The sequence below is a fragment of the Botryllus schlosseri genome, chromosome 4 (assembly GCF_051294905.1).
Source record: "Botryllus schlosseri isolate E-star chromosome 4, Bs_hap1, whole genome shotgun sequence".
NCBI classification, from domain to species: Eukaryota; Metazoa; Chordata; class Ascidiacea; order Stolidobranchia; family Styelidae; genus Botryllus; species Botryllus schlosseri.
Window position 1 is genome coordinate 4,370,710 of NC_137239.1, and position 18,099 is coordinate 4,388,808.

The 18,099-nt window shown below is 40.3% G+C and overlaps 1 protein-coding gene across 1 annotated transcript in view; it reads left to right on the forward strand.

The window, feature by feature from the left end:
- The window catches only part of LOC145437976 (uncharacterized), a 574,293-nt gene that overhangs the window by 310,625 nt on the left and 245,569 nt on the right, over positions 1–18,099 (forward strand). The window lies entirely within an intron of this gene.

Genomic DNA, 18,099 nt, shown 5'->3' on the forward strand with positions numbered 1-18,099 from the left:
TGTCCACACAGTACAAAGTTCATTGAACGACTTGCAGCATTGGTGTAATCAGTGGGGCCTGATATTATCCAAGGAAAAAACTGTCGCGATGCACTTTACACGTAAGCGCAACATCCCCCCATCTCGCTACATCTGGATGGGTCGGAAATTCCATTTGTGGAAACTTTCAAATACCTTGGTATTGTTTTTGACCGAAGACTCTCATACAAACCTCACATAGAATATATCTCGTCCAAGTGTTGTAAGAGGCTCAACTTACTGCGAGTTTTGAGTGGCACGAGCTGGGGAGCCAGCAAGGGCACCCTCTTGTACGTCTACCGTGCACTCATAAGATCTATTATGGACTATGGGTTGCCCGCATACTTCTCTGCGCCTGCCACCCATCTCAAGAAGATTCGATCAATACAGTATAAGGCCCTTCGGATCTGTACCAATGCAATAACTAGTACCCCGATATGTGTGATCCAGGCCGAATGTCACGAGATGCCTTTCCATCTTCGACACCTTCTTATCTCGATGCACTATCGATGTCACCTTTTAAATCAAGAGCCTGGAAATCAACAACTCGACATAGAGGCAATAGTCGTAAAATCAGCAGAAGGGATTTTCGGATTCCCCACTTCAGAATTGACTAGGTTTCCCACCACACAATCGCAACCCGATGGCGTGTTGGATCTTACGAAAGAACCACGATTCTCTTCCACCCCACAATATAGTCGACGAACATTCTCCGGGAAATGATTCGCCGCCTTCGTGATACCTTTATCCATTTTTCAATGGAACTGTCGTGGTATATATCACAAGCTACACGAATTGAATCTCTTATTGACAAACTCGGTTGTGAAACCCGACATTATAGCCATCCAAGAATCTCACGAAGTATCCAAATACGTGCCTGTTATACATGGCTACTCCCTCGTAAGAAAAGATAGAGACGTTAATGGCGGAGGTGTGTGATTCTTCATCAGCATCAGCAATATGATTAAAATCGTTGAAATTCCTCTCCACGGATTCTCGCCAATTGAAGTGTTAGCAATAGAGTTAGAAGGGACACGCATATACAACGTTTATGTACCTCCAGGAAGAACTATATCACGAGATTTATTCTACCGTGTCTTCGCCCAACACAGTAATAAATGTATTTATCTGGGTGATTTCAACGCTCATCATCCGATGTTTAAGAGCACAAATTCTTACGGTCGACACATCAACGCGGCGATGGATCGTTTTGATTTGGTTGCGCTAAACACAGACGTCCCAACACGAGTGAAGTTTTCCCTCAGCGCGACGCCACGGCATAGCATACTTGACCTGACGCTGGCCACTCCCGACATTGCCCACCGAATTTCTACCACGGTCACTGACGACCTGCTGGGCAGCGATCATTATATCAACATTAATGAAATCGACACAACTACCGACCGGACCCCTGAATTTCACGTTGAATCGTGGACTGTGAAACGTGTCAACTGACAAAAATTCGCCGTTCTGTGCAACCAAGAACTTGAAGGATCAGCCCAGAACTCGCTGACGGTGGAAGATTTCACCAGAATCCTCATCTCCACAGCCGCAATCTGTATCCCGACAACAACGCCCCAGAAGAAGCCTATGATGCCGTGGTGGAACGATGCTTGCTCACGGGCAATTAGGTTGAAGAAAGCTGCCTTCAAATAAATGAAGCTCATATTCCGGGAAGGCGCAATATTATTATTCAAAAGGCGCAGGCAGAGGCCAGAAAAACAATATTGGAGACTGGGAAAACATTTTGGCGGTCATTTTGCAGCTCCCTTGATAAGAATTGCAAACCATCCAAAGTGTGGAGAATAGTCAAATCTATGATTGGTTACAAAACTTGGAGCCATATCAGCGTGTTGTCGCAGAACGGAGCTAGAGTTACAGGAGACATGAATATCGCAAACACCCTAGCAAATCAATTTCGCTCTGTTAGCAGCGATGAAAACTACGATCCGACATTTCGAAACCAACGCCTCTCGATTGAGAAATCCTTCCGCGACAACGAAGCAACGGCTGCAGTGCAAAGTAGCTTGTCACCGGTTGATATCAATTCAGAATTCACAATGGTCGAACTGAAGAATGTTCTCAAAACACGAAAGATCACAGCCCCTGGTATCGACAGAGTATGTCAGCAAATGCTTGCAAACCTGCCTGAAGATTGCTTATCCTAGGCTTACCATATTTTGGAAATCTAAAAAGAGGACACTTTTTCAGAAATTTGAGACTTGCAAAATCAAAGAATTCTAAAAAATCGGTGAAAAAAATGTCAACTTTTCGCTCAGAGCTTAGATCACCGTTTTTCACTCTGAAATACCCGCCGGAGCGTCGCTTCTGTGCTAATTTACGGCATATCACTCGCATTTTGCTCTATATGTGACCTCAATTTTCAAAAAAGAGGACAAAATCTCAAGCTAATTTACGGCATATCACTCGCATTTTGCTCTATATGTGACCTCAATTTTCAAAAAAGAGGACAAAATCTCAAAAAATAAGACAAAAGGGCGTCCTCCGAGGACACTTTCAATAAAGTCAAAAAAGAGGACAAATCCTCTTAAAAGAGGACGTATGGTAACCCTAGCTTATCCGCACTGATCGGGATCATAAACGAAACGTGAAAACCGGCAAATGCCCACAATCCTGTAAGCACGCTATCGCTGTACCAATTCCCAGGCCTGGTAAACCGAAAGAATCCGTTTCCTCGTACAGGCCCCAGTTCCTTCACGAGCAATTTATGTAACAGTGTCGAACGAATGATCAATAACAGATTGAAATGGTGGCTCGATTGCAAAAAATTACTCCACCCCGCGCTCACCGGGTGTCAAAGTCGACTTTCAGCAAAAGATTGTATCATGAGTCTACATGACGATGTCTACAAGCCCATATGGAACCAGCGATCAGCAATAGCTGTATTGATAGACTAGGAGAAAGCGTATGACATGGTTTGGATAAATGGACTAATCCACAAGCTACACGGTCAGGGTTTGCGAGGAAACATACTAACTGGTTGAGGTTGTTTTTATCGGATATAAAATGTCAGGTTTGGGTGGGGTCTTCTTACTTAGACATATTTCCGCTGGAAAACGATCTACCTCATGGCAGCGTTTTAAGCCCGGTCATGTATAACCTCATGATGAACGATCTGCCTGATCAAATTGAATCAAGCATCAATCATATCTGTTTGTGGGAGACTGGTCTCAATATCGAACACATTGCCAGTTCACTCCAGGCGTCATTGGAGAAGTTTGGTGTAAAAAATGGGGATTTCGAATAAATGCAAATAAATGCTCCTCTATCATATTCACCAAAAAACGTAAATTACCAGATATCCGACTGAAAATAGATGGGATAACCGTGCCTATCAGTAATGAATTTAAATATCCCGGGGTCGTATTCGATAAACGATTATCCTATAAAGCGCACACCAATGTAGTTGCAGAAAAATGCGTTGCGCGATTGAATTTGCTACATTTCCTAGATGGCACAACTTGGGGAGCGTCCACGGAATGTTTATTAACAGAGAGTAGTTATAGGGTACTTATAAGGTCAGTGATCGAGTCTGGCTTTGAGGCATATATGTTTAGCCCAAAATACAATTCAAACCGTATCCAGTGGATACAAAAAGCCGCTTTAAGAATTTGTTGCGGGGCAATGAAAAGCACCCCGATTTGTACACTCCAACATACAACGAATGAATTACCGATTCACATTCGCCACCGCAGAGCTTGCAGAATATACAAGTGCTACGTACAATCTCACCCTACGCATCCATGTCGGCCACTATGCGAGAACTCTTGGCACGAAATTTCCCAGATTCGATCAAGTTCAACACTTTTAATATGCACACTCAAATATCAAGCATAAGGGGACTTGACATTGCTGGTTCCACCCCAATTTTCCTTCCGCCATGGATTGACCTACCGGCAAAAGTTGATACATGTCTTCGAAGTTTGGCTTTTATCATCATCCTAACTCATCTTTCGGACGTGAGTGTCAAGACTACGTAGAGACCAACTGCGACTTATAGTTAAAAATATATACCGATGGCTCTCAAATGGACAGCGGATGTGGTAGTAGTTTTCATGACAATCTTTTGAACATCGCCTCGATATTTCAAATCCCCAAAACAACATCTATATTTATTATTAACAGCAGAGTTGTTCGCGATCTACAAAGCTCTGGAATGGGTTTCCGGACAATGCGAGCGGTCAAGTCGTAATAGTATTGCCATTCTTTCGGATAGTCTAAGCCAGGGGTCAGCAACCTTTTTGCAACCGAGGGCTACTTTTGCATAATGATTGAAGCGGCGGGCTACTATTTACTCCCGCCGTTTACCCGTACCACACTGAATTTCCGCTTTGATAATCATAGAACTGGGCAGGACTGTACATCATGTTATCTGTTTCTATAGCAGTCAGTGGGAAGCCTGGAATTGTATGATATCAACTAGTGCGCTGTACTCTGGTATTTAACTTGACACTGCAATTGTGTTCAAGTGTTCCAGATGTGCAATAAGTAAGCGTGTTTTGTGTTTGTTTTTGATGAAGTTCATGTCCGAAAAGGCTGATACACAACGATAAGTTGAACCATAGACGCTTGCAACCTTCATAGCTGCTGCGCATACACCACTGTACTTTTTCGTATCAACAATGCACCAACCGGAGTTTTAACGAAGTTTAACGAAGTTTTCTGTCAGCACAAGGGCAGTTCTTTTCGGCCAAGGTTTTCTCGCTGTCGTTCGTTCTGGCCAACTTTTCGGAGTCGCATGTTACGTGGCCTAAAACTTTATATGTCTTGGTGCATCCCGGCCCGGTAATGGCCAACTCCGATATGTCCATTTCTAGGAACCTTGCGTATATTTTCTTGGGGGAAGAGTACCCAAAAATATAGAAACTTGGCAACGTGAAACCACGCGTAGCGTAAACAATTTAAAAAAAAATCAATGTAAAAAATATTCCATAATTAATGCTAATTCACGAAATAATTTCGGGTCCCCTTTGAGCTCACCCCCCCCCCAATTGTGAGGTTTGGGCTGAGGCAGTTACGGCCCTGGTCAAGACCACAAGGCGGTAAATGTGTATGTATTCAATACTTCAGGGATAGGTAGTTATTTCTATAAATCGCATTAACATCAAATTGTCATTTTCTCGTTCGGAAATATGATGATGTCACAATAACTTCATCCAAAATAGATACCCTTGACTTTGATAAATCTCTCTTAACACATCCACACATATCTAAATTTATGCTACACACCGATGTGTATATTTTTTGATATTGATAGAGCTTGTAACCCTAATGTCAATGTTCCCTCTAAGCTGCGCGCGTGCGCAATTGAGCAGTGCTGACACGGCCTCTGCGCACATAAAATCTCTGCGAAACAGAAAACCGAAGTGATGATCCTTTTTTAGTCGTTACGCACTGTTGTCCAAGGTGGTAGAGAAAACACTCTCGTTAGATTTCATTCGATCTTAACCCAATATTACCAAGGCCCCCATTTCAATCGGTATTGGATCGTAAATCCAGATCCAAGGAATGGTCGTGCTAAATCGAATATAGATATTATATACCGTTGCATCAGGAACAGAACCAACTATGCCATAGTGTGAAAATATATATAGGCGTATGACCTTGCTCTAGCCAAGGGGTGTGGAACTCAACTTGAGCCGCGGGCCAGACCTCGCAAATGGTTCCAATATTTTACCTCTCAATATACGCCTTTGCTTTTCGCTAGAATGCATTATTATCAATCACATTTATATATAAGTATATTAAAAAGGCGATTTTATTCGACATGAGAAATGGAAGATGTTGACCTGAAAAATCAGAATTTTGACATTTTTTACCCTAAAAAACTTAACTTGAACGCAATATTGATCTCGTTTATGTAAAGTAGATGTTCTCCCACAGAATTTAGAATTTTACTATTATCATCTTCATTTCTGGTTGAGACTGTCTGTTCTTACTAAATAGTTTGGCCTGGAAAATCTTTTTTGACTTGAAAACTGACAGATTTTAAAATGAATAAAGTTTATTCTAACAATATCTGGACCCACAAAGAATTCCAGTAGTTACATCACGCCTTATGGTAGAAATAAATACATTCACTACATTCTCGGGTACTATATAGCTTGCCACGAATGAAGAAAGAGCGTTCAGAAACAACAGTTCTTCGCTGGCAACACTGAAGCAGTGTTCGGATGAAGTCACTACCTTCGAGTCACGAGTCCTCTCGAGTCATTGCACATTTTGACTCGAGTCAAGTCAAGTCACTCGTTTTCGGAGGTGACTCGAGTCAACCCAAATCAAGTCATATTGAGGAGTTAAGTAACAATTTAAGTCACAACGAATGTTCGAAGTATGAGTGCCGAAGTCATTACATTTAGCTAGCTGTGTGAAAGGCATATTTATCTTGAATCAAATAACGAATATAAAGTTAGATACAGATGAAAAAAGGTCATCCATCGCTCATAAACATGTAGAAATGCGTGATTAACTGTATTCTACGTGCTACAGTCTGTTAAAATAGAGCATTGAATACGAAGCCTGAAGAAGTTGAAACAAATTGATATAGTACAATCCACTACCCAGAGGACCCACCTGCACTTCCGTAACAATATAAACCAATAAACGATATTAGTTCGATTAACCATACAAGAGGCTAGATAAAGGCGAGCACTGCATATTGTAAGCAATGAAGCAGCAACACAACGAGATTTCCAGCTAATATATCCAAATCATCAGTTTTCAATTTCGCTATACTTACTTTATTGATTTTGAAAATGTCTCCTACTTTCCGGATCCCAAAATATGATAACTCTAATCTTATGACTTATTTAGTAGTCGGATCTATTTTTTCAAGCAAGTGACTCTAGATTCTGTTCCTACTCCATTTGAATTTCATATATGGCACCTCCTCAAAATTCGATGAAAATACACAGCCCATGGTCGCGGCAACAATGGTTATAATCGCGAGGGTTAATATGGCTAAGAGCAGGGAAAAGTGCAATGCGACTATTATAAAAAAATCGCCTGGCAACTCTGTTTTATACAATGCTTGGATCGGTATTAGTAACAAATATCGTCGTTCGTTAGCATTTACTGTGATCTCATTGTGCCACTGTGATCTCATTGTGCCAAAGAAAGCCATCATTCTGTATGGGCTTGCGACCCATAACGCATCCTTCAAAATCCAGACGTCGTGTCCATGGCATTTCGCAAGCAGGCTATGATTACTTATTCTGGTTTCAACAGGGGTACCGTATGTCCTCAACACATCAGTATGACCAGTAAAATTTGAATGCTATACCTCATTCTTTGTGGCTTGTAAAAAGTGTCCTCTTTGGTGTATCTCATAACATGGTACCCCTAGATTTGAAGGAGTGTGACAATTGGTGTATGCGTGAGCAGAATTAGGTTTGGGCTTTAGTTTTGGCTTGGATTATGGTTAAGGTTATGATTATGAAATTATGGTTGGGATTATGGGTAACACCAGGTGCGCTTTGTTTACGTTCAGGATTTTGTTTGCTTATCCGGTGAATAGCACGACTTGAAGGATTAGTGTTAGCTGTTAACTTGGATTAACGTGATTTACAGGGTATTTTTAATGCCTTGCTATTGTGTCACTACTGTTTAGACACTCGCTATTACACTTGATGAAATATATATTGTAGCTGTGCGCGGAGCAATCGCATATATCCATCAAACGTGAAGTGGGCTGGATATATTCCAATATCGTTGCGATGCTACCCTACTTTGGCCGAACGATGACTGAAAGAAATTGGATGATATGTCAACTATTGATCATTATTTCAGCTCCACTGCAAGGACTGATTACTGAACCAGTTTGCGAAGGTAAGTAAACTTTGGTATTTTTGATCCACGCAAATAGCATTATGATAACATTTCAGGCATAGCACTTGGTGTCAGTTTTCGCGTAAATGCTTTGAGTATGAGCGTTTCATTGCAATATAGAATTAATTATTGGTGATGATAGTACGACTGTAATGAAATAACTACGGGCTGATTTTCACCATTTCCAGTAATACACGCATATAATAATGTAGGCCCAGAGTAGGATGCAACACAATAGTTAGCCTATATGAAGGAAGAATTTCAGAATTGAATGGATGACTTTTATTGCAAATGACCGTAAATTTCAGATTACCATTGAACAAACAATGGTATCAGATATGAAAGGCGACAGCTACAACTGGTCCATTTCTGTGGAAACAGCGTTTTAAAAAAGTGACCGTTTCGTAAATCAATGAGCTGTTATTCTGCATAAAGATTGCTTAATTCATTGCTTGCCAAATGGACTAACTAACCATAATCCATCTGAAGTTGTGTACAACAAGTCCTGCGAAGTAAAATTGCAGGGCAAGTTTAAATGCAGGGAGCATGACAACGTTATGCGAAGTATTTTTTGTTTTGTTTATAACTAAATTCAATATAGGAGCGTGAAACGAAGTAAAGACTTTTTTCGACACATGGTAGCCCAATTATTAAGTGGCAATTACTCTACTTAACGGCAATGCAATGGTTGGTTCCACTGTGTTGGCCACGTGGGTTTATTTATCATCTATGAAGCAGTAAATAGAACGCTTCAAAGTCACATATGCTTGCATGCATGTCTTGTTTTAAATATTTATGAGGGTATTTTCCAATATATACAAAATGAATCGCGGCACACCTGAGAATGGGTTGCGGCTCACAGTATGGAATCCCTGCCAAGTAGCCTACTTGCTATACTCAAGTAAAAGAAGAAGTATTGCTGTATATTTCAGTTAAATTGCAAGTAAAGAAGTAGTTTTGCCATACCCTGTAAGAAATGAACCTAATTGTATTGGCAATTGTGAAAGAGAGGTGTATTCCTACCTAGCATCGCTTATCGTTGGGATTCTTTAGTCAAGGGGTGTGCAATGCGTGCATGCGAGACTATTAGACACAGCTGTTTCGCGGTTAACCCTTTTCCACACCGGACACTTAAAGACATGACTTTTTCACCAACATGCGTCTTGGCATAGTGTCGTCCGATGCGGCGATAAAACATTGCCCAAAAATTACCGTCAATGGTTGGCCAATACCTTCGATAATGATATGTCCGGACGTCGAAATAGTCGGCAGAGAATATAGACCCGTCCCTTTAAGGTGATTCCCACAGGACAAATGCGACCCGCAAGGAAAGCAACGTACACCAATTTGAAATCGCGCGCGTCACACACGTGTCATAGAACTGCGTTGCGAACAACTGGACTTCACTCTTTCTATCTCATACTTGCTAGAAAAACGTAGCATAATCACATTAAAAATGCATTATTTAGATGTGTGAGGTTTTGGGCGCGAAATTTTAAAATGGCTCAGATTGGGGTCGCGGTCTGAAAAGTTTATGATTCACTGGTATAAACCGTACAAAGAGTTAGGCTATACTAGGGTTACCATATTTTTGTTGCACAAATTCCGGACGCTCTTTAGCGCCCACTAGCGGATTTCAAACTGAGGTGTGAGCGCATTTTCGATCAATATGACGTCACACCAGCAAAGCTCTGCCTACCGACTAGAGGTGGTCACGATCCGGTTCAGGAGTATGTGGTTGTGCGTTGTAACCAGGGCCGAAACCACATTTTTTCAGTCCGGCCCCTCCCTCCCAAATAAACACTGATCTTGGGCCCGCCATAGGGTAATCGATGCAACTTCTGGGGACTTTCTATATGCATCTGGTTTCTATATGCACCCGGTCGTTGAATGATTTGAATGAATTGTGTCAATACTATATTGATTCTGCCAATGTCACTATATAATTTTGATCCTCTCTCCGCTCACATGATCAGAGTTAGCGGTAGAGCTGGTGTAGGATGATGACTTCGAAAATGCAAGAAGCGGAATTGTGCATGTGCATTGTTAAGTCATGTTCATATCACACCGACAAGATTATTCATCAGCCTCATGACGGTGCGCACTGCACCACTGGGCTGACTACTGAGCTGTATAAACACCGCACATCCGGTTGTTTCCAACCTTTTATGGTCGCGACTACATCTCCAATTTGAAAATGTTCCGCAGACAAGCTCAAAATTTGATGAACTGATTACTAATTAATGTCGGCACATTTGCCCAGACCTACTCACGGCCTATATTGGAATCGGATTACGTTCAATATCTTCGCGAACCCCGGAATAAAGACAAACTGCCCCAAGGTTTAGAACCATTGTCTTTGAATAAATCATTCAAACGACCTAAACCGACTCTATGAATTTACCGTTATATTGTAATTGCGATTGCGATTAGACTTATTTTTGTAAATGATGAATGTTATTTTTATTTATTTTTGATCGCACTTTTTGCGAGGGGGGCAGTACCCATATTAAAACCCATATACGTGATACTTAGCGAAAACAATTTCATGTAGCATAAATCTGCCCAAAAATAATATTAATTTACGTTGATTTACGAAAAAATTATGAGCTTCCTTCAAGCCTTCAAAATTCCGGACATTTAGGCATATTTTAGAAATTAATCCCGGACGCAGTTTTAACAGTGACATTCCGGACATGTCCGGGAAATTTTGGACGTATGGCAACCCGACTGTATGTCATTATACACATGTATGCGCAGCGAGCGAGGGTGACGCTTATACGCGTAAGTTCGTCGAAGCGAGAAGACTTATTGCATTATCGGCATTTACGATGTACTATACCCTAACGTCATTTGCGGTAATCATGGTGTCTGTCGAATACAATGATCATTTGCACAAGGTCGATATTTCTTATTTTTGATTCCGTAACCGTCGATTTGTAGCACGGCACACGTGTAGGCTTCTGTAAGACACCGCTTATGCCATGGGTCGCCAACTCAACACGGGTCGGGTGCCACTTTCAAATTTCGTAGAGGCCGCGGGCCGCATGAATTCAATATCAAGATAAAATAGGCCACACAGTTGAACAACCACGCTGTGTCGTCACCTACTAAACCCCAATGAATTGATATCTTAGAACATTTGGGGCATCGGGCGTATTGAACGCCTTGAAATCTTAATTAAGGATATTGCACCGTGTGTTGATTGATCAGAGAGAAGCAGACATTGTGGTGCCTGTATGATAATGCTGTTCTCAAATCCACATTGTCTTCGTCATTATTGGCGGGAAATGACTTTAAGGTTATATTGCTGTCGTTAAAATACCGTCTTAAAATACGATGTATTCCTTGTATATGTGGATAAATTGGCGAATAATGTATCGATTCAGCAATCCGGCCCGCAAAGTTCCTAATTTTCCTGTGTCCGGCCCGCCGACTGGAGAAGATGCCCGCCCCTGCTCTACACCGTATATTCTTAGCGAAAAGAGTGTGTATCCACACCCAAAGACACTAAAAAGTACTACACTACACGAAATCAAAACCTAACTCAGAATTATATCGCGGTCATAAAATGTTGTACTCGATTTATAAGTCTGACGTAAGTTCTGGTTTCTTGTGTTAGGTGTGTATATTCCAGAGATGAGCGGATTTGGAATTTCCATGTCCTAATCCGATCCAAATCCGAATCTTCAAATCCTAATCCATAACTTTTTCATATTCAAGTCCATGTCCAATCCTAATCCGATTCCAACTGGAAATTCAGAAAAAAATGCTAATTTATGCAAGGGAGGGATTGGAAAATTTTCTTTCACAGCCAACGATTGCCTTGATTCAAGATAACTTAGTAACCTTAAGTACATTTATAACTGATCTGAATAAAGTTTATCGCCATTCGCCACACGACATATCAATCTCCCAGAAAATAGGTAAATCCAATCCAAATCCTAATCCGTTCAGAACAAAATCTCTAATCCTAATCCAATCCAAATCCGACAAAATTTCACAAATCCTGTTTTTTCAAATCCTAATCCTAATCCATGCTCATATACTATATCCACATCCGTATATCAGGGGTGGAACACGGGTTAAAAATACACACCCTTTTCGCTAAGAGTATATAGTCGTGAAAGTGCATGGAATCTCGGCGTAATCTATACGTCAGCACTCTAAGACGGACCACGTTTGCATAGTTTTATTATAGTGTCCTATATGGTGTCGACACAGGCAAATCTCACGACTCAGTGAAATTGTATCACGTCAAAATTTCCATTTGGCTACAAGCAATTCGACGTTAATTTTTGACCGGCTTGCCGAGCATTAAATAAGGTAAAACGGGTATCAATCGAAAGCTGATTCTGCACTGATTACGAAAATATAAATTTTATTCCGCTCGTGGCCCTGGAACTCCCACAATCGGCCTCGAATTTTTCATTGTTATGGAGATTGGCATTGGGACGCAACAATGCTGTCTGGCTCTTTTTCTCTTGAGCTACTCACTCGTTTCACCAGACAGCATTGTTGCGTCCTGAGCTACTCTCTCGTTTCGCCAGACAGCATTGTTGCGTCAAAATTTCAATCTCCATAACAATGAAAAATTCGAGGGTGATTTTAGGAGTTTCAGGGCCACGAGCGGAATAAAATTTATATTTTCGTAATCAGTGCAGAGTCAGCTTTCGATTGATACCCGTTTTACAAAATTTAATGCTCGGAAAGCCGGTCAAAAATGGCCGTCAAATTGCCTGTAGCCAAATGGAAATTGTGACGTGAATCAATTTCACTGAGCCGTGAGATTTGCCTGTGTCGACACCATATAGGACACTATGGATTTATCCTTTTTTGGACGGGCACAAGATATTTTCCTCAGCGACGTTAGTTCGAGTACTGTAGTGGAAGATCATGTCTACAATACCCAGCTAGCTGAATACAGATCTCTATAAGTTTTACGAATCTCTTCCTAAACGTAATTACTTGGTCATCAGATGCTACTACATGTCGCACTCGATAGTTGGGTCGCTGTTACTCAAACAGGCGAAATGCACATATTTTGAATCAAAGTCAACGTTTCAGAAGAATTGTCATTGTAAGACGTTTAAATGTGCATTATGCCTGATCTTGCAAATTTATTCATGACGGAAGACGACCTGATAATTGATAAAATAGATAATAATTATTAATAGATAAGAAGCTATGCGAAACCCACGAAATTCCTTGTTCATAGTGCATTGCTTGAACGCTTTTCAGTGACATCATTACGTGAGAATATTACTTGAATACGATTATGCTGTAAATTTCGAGCATTCCATATCGTGCTCATAAAACATTGTAATTTCAAATGGCTTATTCATATATAGGAGGCCGAGTTATGGATGAATTCAGGTGCAAATTAAAGAAATGAATATTGTCAGGAGAAGGTTGTTTCGATCGTCTGTGTGTTAAATGCATTTGAATTCACAACACAACCCTATATTCAGTTTATTATTATCATTTACAGGCGGACTTCAAAATGAAGTTTTTGAAGTAGCCGGCTTCTGTTTCTGGTCTCCTTGCAACTACAGGTCCGTACCAGACTCCAAGGCATTTTGTTCAAACGCAGGCGGATGGCAGCACGAACCCAAGACAAAGGAAATAGTGGATTATATAAAGGCCGTCATGTGCGTACTGTATCTTGCTTCCGGGTAACATAACCCGTGTCAAAACAGCTATAATAAAAGTCATGAGGCAATAAATCAAGCGGGTGATATACTAATATCAAGGCGTTAAAGATCGAGGAGCGTTTAAAATAGCCAGTGTCAAAACAGGTAGGCGTTCAAAAAAGCGAGTAATTCAAGATAACGAGATAGCATTAGGGGCCAAGTGTGTTCGGGTTAGCTTACATCATATTGAATGAGTCGCTTTCATGATACTTTCATGATATTTTGAATACCTCGCTAGAAATTCGCTGTTTTGAATAACTATTTTTCGAATGTCTCTCTATTATGACACTTGCTGTTTTGATACACAGTATTTTGGATGTAACACAAATATACCTATCTAGGTTGATTCGTGTCTATCAAACCACAAATCATATTCTTGCGAATTCATGAGATTTGAAAATAAACATTCGGACATCTCAAAGCGTCATCCTACAACAACGTGGACCGGATTGCTATGTCCATACTACTACTGGTTTAATGTCGTAGAATTGCGACTAATAAGCTAGGAGCCAACCGTTTATTGAAAACTATGTTTTCTCATGTATCATTTTTGTTTCTAGTGGTGCCGAAGTCTATCTCCAAGGTCTGGAAAAAATTGACGGCAAGTGGACATGGCTTCAGGGAGATGAATGGGACGGTCAAAATCCAATGAGGTGTGGTTTGAAAATATATCTCGAATGTTTGTAAGTCCGTTTCCAACGGATTTGTAGTTATGTTTTTTCTCAGGTCAAATAAGATAAAACGTACAGATACTGTTGTAATTTTCTCTGATATATGTTGGGCTGCATTTAAAACAAATGGTTGTTGTTGTTTAAAACGCTTTGTTTAAAACATGTTTTAAACGGGGTTTTGAACAAATGCCCTTTAAAATATTGTTTTTTATTTTGTAAAATTATGTTCTAATTGCGTGAAGACTTTCGAAAAAAGTATGTTGTATGAGCCTACGGACAATTACCGATGTAGACGACGTATACCATATGGGATGGTTGGAACCCTAAAAACATTCGGTTCAACAGATATAAGTGCGTACATATTTTGGCAAAGGAGCTATCTTTACCCTATAGTTTCAATTCTCATTTTTAATTCCTAATTACGTCACATTTGAACATACGCGACGACATGTATTTAAAAAAATGAAAAACAAAACATGTTTTAAACCAGGGTTTAAAATGCATCCCTGGCTATATCGATGGAGATTATATCATATGGATGCTTGAATATGCTTCAAAATTGTACATTATGTTGTTCTATAAACAATTGAATGACTTGGTTTCTATCCCGGATCGTGGCATTGTTTTCGATGAGATGAAGCGTACACTCTTGGCGACCGTTGCTAGCCAATTATATTAGTAGATACGAGCTCCTGCAAGGTTACGGAGTGATTAGCGGTATTTCCAACTGTAATGAATCCCTTTTATTAGACTACTTGATCTTCGCTCAAACATGCCTCTGGCCATAAACTCACGCAAAACGGTACATGTATTCTCCAGTTACTTGTAATTCAGAGACATTTTCTGATCAGTGGAAGGTGCGGTATCAGAAAAAATCTAAAATCATTGTGGGGATGGTACAACTCATACATCTCATTTAAATCACAATACAATTAGTAATATTTCCGTTGTCAAAAGTTGGGAGTTTCAACACATCTTATACTCATCCAGAGTTAAAAAAAATTCTTTCAGGCGTCTTCGCAGACCCCTTACAATAGTTTAACGCCCCCCTAGATTTTCGAACCACTGGTTCACAGCTTGTCCAGCTAAAAATGGAAAAGCCATGTTCACGTAACCACGAGGCTGCAAATTTTTTGACATCATTTTGCGGTTCTTGTGTGATAACATATTTGGTTTCATTGTCACACGTGGTCATGCCTCATATCTATCGAATTTTGAAGAAGTTAAAACGGCATTAGCCCTAGATCACTAAGACTTGAACCGTTACACGAATGGCGAGGGGGGGGGGGGTCAATTTGACCCCACTAGTTAATATGCTTTTTTCCTTACTAATTTCGCTATACAGCTGTCTAATAACCTCCTGGAGGACGTTATAACGACGAATCTCCCTTTTTTAATCGTACTGTCTACCCATTTCAAAGTTCCGCCTGAGGCGTAACACCATTACACGAATGGCGAGGTGGGGTCAAACTGACCACATCAGATCTGAAAGCTTGTCGTCATGCCTCGTTGACTCCACGTGAGATAAACAGTGCGAAAGAGCCATAAACAGTCGGAATCGATCCGATTACAATGAGGAGAAAAATACTTAGTCTGCCCACTATACTTTCAAAATCTGACCCATGCTCAATCAATAGCTCATAGCGGCGAGGTATTAGCGATAATCGTCTAATGCTTTATTCCGACTGATAGTGTATATAATAGCAATTTAGGATAACATGGCTGGCAAGAACAATCCGATCGCACATGAAAATATGGCTCACATATTCGTTCACATGGGGTCAAATTGACCCCAACCTTAGTGATCTAGAGTTAAGTGACATATGCTAGTCTTGAGGCCTCTTTTCAATATATTTATACAGTTTTTATCTAAAGATCAAAAATATTCCTGGTACACCTGAAATTCTGCGGAGGCCCACTAATGGAAATCGCTAATTTAAAATATCAATGTCAACTGTAAGGTACTGTCAATTCTGATGAAGTCTTCGTCAGATGACATATAATCACCTGAAAGAAAAACGACGAATTACCTTAATCTTTAAACATGTGCTAATATTCTTTTGTTTTGTAAAAATACGGTAAGTCAATGACTAAAAAACAGGTCATCGTTTTGAGCTAGGGAGATTTGTTTACTCGAAAAACGGAATATTTTGACCTGTAAAATAAAAATTCTGACATGTTTTGGCTTAAAAAACGAATTTTGACAAAATTGTGCCTCATATATGTAAATTAGGTGATATTAAGAATAATATTAGAATTCCATTACTTATTTTTATTTCGGGTTGGAACTGTCTATCCTTACGATGTAGTTTGGCCTGAAAAATCTTTTTTGAGTTGAAAACTGACAGTATTTTACATGGAAAAACTTTATTTTAATGAAATCGAGACCTATAAAGAATTCTAATAGTTACATCATGAATTATGGTAGAAATTATTTGAATTTGATGTCGCACAACGAAAGATAGTTTCCTACATTCTCGGGTTGAAAGTGTCTGTCCTTAAAAAGTTGCTTGCCAAGAATAGAGAAAAACCGTTCAACAGCAACAGTTGGCTGACAACATTGAAGTTTTGTGTAAACTGCTGGTGACACACAGTTTTGCTTCAATCCGAAAATGTTGGCTACATCAAAATTTTTCATCCTGCGCTACTTGATATAATAACCAATGTAACCAATGACAAGGGAGTCTTGTCTCGGTTAGAATATTACGGTACGATGAGCATAAAATCATATCAACCTATTTGCTTGATTTGAACGTTTATGATTCACAAATAGCGGACAGTGGCCCATCTATAACGCTAGACCCATCAAGTAGGCTACAAGCTGTAAAATGTAGAATGATAAGTTCACCGACATTACAAAATTTTGACTTATTTAGGCATCTCACTAAAAATCGCCCTACTGCATGGCTAAAACGGTTATCACTTTCGCTAGAGGTGCCCCATTGATAAAACTAGTTCAAGGTAATCCTGCTAATAAAGATAAAAGTATTTCCCAGCCCTCGGCAAGGTCAATTGATTAAAAAAATAGGGACGGATGTTATATAGAAACAAATTATGATGATCTCTCAAACAATCTCAAGAAGCAACAGTAAGCCGCGATGGTCGACCGTGCTGCATGGAAACAGTTACATGCATTTATTTGTGACGACAGGCTTTGTTATATTGGCTTTATTTTAGATCTTGATAGGCATATGACGTACGCAGGCTATACCTAAATAAATAGAGTTCAAAGTAAAAGCGCGACCGGTTAAATTTACACCGTTTGTGGTTTTCATCGACGCATTACGTTCAAATGTGTTTTTTCGCGAGCGGATCAGAATCTCGTCGCGGACCTGATTTCGCCGTAAAATTGTCAGGTACAGCGTAAAAGAAGGTCATCACTTGCTTCAAGACCTGATAAATATCTACAATGTATTTTGTAATTTTGAATTCTAGTTTCAAAACTGCCCTTACACGGACCTGATCCTAAATGTGAGGATAACCAGATAGCTGTACGGAGATGTCAAAACCAGGGCTTTGGAGCAGCCTTAAATTTGCGTTGCTCCAGCTCCGGAGCTTTCTTCTATCATACATTAGCTCCGGCTCCAGCTCCGGAGCCGCATTACTACTACTACTCCGGCTCCAGCTCCGGCTCCGGCTCTGAAAACTATCGAAGGTGTCTGTCTATATAAGGGGTGGGCAACCCGCGGCCTGCGGGCCATATGTGGCCCGCGAGAAGGTTTTGAGTAGCCCGCGAGATAATTTCCCATTATATTATCGAAATTGAATTGCTCAGATTGTGAACTTGCAAGGCAAACCAAAAATATGATTAGTCTGTCCGCGACACTTGGGACGTTGATGACTATAATATCAGTTCCGACGCATTGACA